The sequence below is a fragment of the Rattus norvegicus genome, chromosome 20, assembly GCF_021556685.1.
Source record: "Rattus norvegicus strain SHRSP/BbbUtx chromosome 20, alternate assembly SHRSP_T2T, whole genome shotgun sequence".
Lineage (NCBI taxonomy): Eukaryota > Metazoa > Chordata > Mammalia > Rodentia > Muridae > Rattus > Rattus norvegicus.
Window position 1 is genome coordinate 31158463 of NC_141553.1, and position 3041 is coordinate 31161503.

The window sequence follows — 3041 nt, forward strand, 5'->3', positions numbered from 1 at the left end:
CTGGGAGAGGCATGATGGAGAAAGAACCATTTGGGTTCCATTGTCCCTACAAAGAAGCTGCTGAAATATAGAAAAACAGCCACAAATCACTCCTCAATGAGGTGAGAGTCTCCACGGCAACCTGCCCAGGGCCGAACACCAGGAGGCAGGAGCCGTATGGTTGCCATGGAAACCACAATTTAGAAACCCATTGGTATTGGTTTGCCACATTTGCGGATGAGGTAATGGGGGTGGAGCTAGACCTGCAGGGTCCCTGGAGACTAAAGAAAGGTGTGGGAGGAAGAGAAAAGGGAAGAGGGTGAGGGAGAGGGGTGAGGAGAGAGACAGACAGAAGGTCCAAGCCCTAGGCCATCTCTCTGAAGCTGTGTAAGGAGTGAGAGAATGGGCCAGGAGCTGGGGTGAGACAGATAAAGAGGCTGGCCTAAAGCCCAGAAGAAAGATGAGCAGTTGTAGCAAGGTGCCACCATACTGACAGTCTTTATTGCTGTATTCCATTTCTCTAGGTCACCCACTCAGCGTGAGTAATTGTCTAGTGCTGTTCCATCGACTATAAATTCAGAAGGATTTGGAATCAGAACAACCCTATTTGGGTCCCTCAGGTCCTCTGTTAACCCTGGGTGCTCAAGCACAAGGTAAGAGCTCATCCCCAAAGCCTGCCTCTGGCTCCAATTACTCTCAGACACGTTGGCTGATCTGGTCCTTTTCTCTCTTTTTTTTTTTTTTTTCCCTAAGTAAACTAAGTAGCAGCTGGGTACTTAGCGCCACCTGCTGGTGGTCCCTGGAAGCAAGGCAGCAGCGACTGTCCCGACTGTGCCTCTGACAAATCTACCTCTTCAAGCAGGTTGGAGACTAGGACCCATCTCTAGTCAACCTCTGGTGTCCTGGACACCAAATGACTTCTGTAATAGAACGAACCACGGACCACAGCCTGCCCAGATCTTCAGTGGGCCTTGTGACCTCAGCCAGACATTGGCATCTCTGGGCTACGATGCACGCCCATGACATGGAGTTTGTGTGAAATTCCCCACTGGCATGCTTGACAGCTTGCACAGCAAGCATTAGCCCTGTCCTGGAAATCTGAGGAAGGAGAACACCCCAGAAACACAGAGCCATGTGTCTCTCAGTATCTATGTGATTTAAGGCAACCTGGGGCAGGAGGGCCCCCCACCTCCACCAGCCAAGAAGCAGGAGCCGGGCCCAGCACTACTACTCTACAGCCAAGCCCGAGGCAGTCCACTGCAGCCAGCCTGCCCTCCGCTGATGCCGAGAAGAGCCCAGGGCTCCTAGACATACGTCAGAGAAGGTAGCTGGGAACCAGAGCACTGTGGGAACTGGCCTCTTCACCCTTCACCTTCGATGCGGGGAAGTCTCCAGAGTGGACAGCCGCTCAGAATGCAGAGATACCCGGAGAAGCTGGCTATCTGGCTGCCAGACACAGAAGGGCTTGGTGGGTGGGGATGGTAGACCTTAGTCTGGACAGCCAAGCTCACAATCTAGCTTTCCCATTTGGTGTGACAACCTCCTTGCTCCGTCTTCCCGCCGGCTAGGCACAGCCAGGTCTACCTCTCAGGGTCTGCAGGAAATTAAACAGGCTTCCCCCCAGGATGAAGCTTGGTCCACAGCAACACATTCATCATCACGGACTTAATCTAGAAGATACTCCAACTTCTCGCCCTATCAGGAGCGTGTATACAGCACAGCCCCTGGCGTTCCCTTCCACGTGTACTGAGCACCTACTGTATGCAAAGCCTCATACCAGACAGCAGGGCTGGGATGATGGGAACGGTAGTTTGGGGGCTATACTCCATGGAGCTTCTGGTCTAAAAGGGAGGCAGGAGGTGGACAGACATCAAACTGACAGACTCACAGCAAAGCTTCGAAGGACCATATGACCAGGAAGGCGTGGACCTGAGTGGTCCGAGAATTATCGTTGGCTTTCTTCCTCCCTGCAGGTAATAAGGGTGTGATGGCTGGTGTTTTGCAGCTATTGTGGACTCTGAGGCAAAGCCGATGGCACAGACTGGGGTATGGGGGGTGGGGCAGCTGTCATTCTTGTCCATTCTTAGCTTTTATGAAGACGGAGAGGACATTTATCCTGTTTTAAAAACTTTAGTTTTCTAGTTGCTTCTCTGTCCCCCAAACCCTCTGAACCACGTGCCTAGAATTCTTAAGGAGCCATCCCCATCATCCAGTAGGAACCTGGGTGAGAGGAGTTTTGGTTGAATTCACTCGAGTGGAAGGAATTAGCAGGAGACAGAGACGTGCACAATAAACCAAGTTAGAGATGAACCTGGGTGGGGTGGGGACAAGCTAGGAACGACCTTCAGGGCCGTCTGCAGACACAGCTCTAGAAAGGCAACAGTTGAAGTCAGCAGTTAAAGACAGGCCTGAGAGAAGGAGCTCAAAGCCAGGAGACCCAGCCTCCACACTGGAGACTCGTCAAGTCCAGCCCTCAGCTAAGCCAGACTCTATCACTCGAAGACATCAGAGTCAGCGACCCCAGGCAAGCTCTCGGACCTTCGCATCTTAGTGTACTAAAGGGACAATGACAATTGTCCATGCTCCTGGCACCTGTGTTCTATCGGGTCCCTTAATGACAGTGTCCAGATTTTATCTACTTTCTCCCCAGAACCAACTGACCTCCAAAGTGCAGTTTTCTTTTGGTGAGGAACAGCAAAGTGGAAGTGTAAGCTGAATAAACCCTTTCCTCCACAACTTGCTTCTTGGTCATGATGTTTTGTGCAGGAATAGAAACCCTGACTAAGACAGGTTGAGAGGAGACCAAACACCTGTCACCTCCCTGAAGACAGCTTCTTAGTTTCTGGCTTTATTTCCTATCCTAGGCCTGCATCCCACTTGTAAAAAAGGAAAGGTCCACTTTTCTTTGGTAGAATGACAGGAAGCATGTATCTTTCCCTGACACTAGACTCAGAGCAGGATGAAGCCACAGTAAGTGTGGATTAGAATAAAATTGTGGGTGCTCCACTCGCCTCCCAAGAATCTCCTTGGAAGGAGATTCTGCTCCTGCCCAGACTTACCAC

The 3041-nt window shown here is 51.2% G+C and overlaps 1 long non-coding RNA gene across 3 annotated transcripts; it reads left to right on the plus strand.

Moving 5' to 3' along the window:
* The first annotated feature begins 208 nt into the window (after positions 1 to 208).
* On the plus strand, positions 209 to 2715 carry LOC134483806 (uncharacterized). 3 transcript variants are annotated; one of them, XR_015645212.1, is made up of 3 exons: positions 209 to 270; positions 504 to 632; positions 733 to 2715. It is a non-coding gene; the product is annotated as an uncharacterized LOC134483806 (long non-coding RNA). The 3 variants fall into 3 exon arrangements; XR_015645211.1 differs by having other exon boundaries at positions 245 to 398; XR_015645213.1 differs by having other exon boundaries at positions 269 to 366.
* The last annotated feature ends 326 nt before the right edge of the window (positions 2716 to 3041 follow it).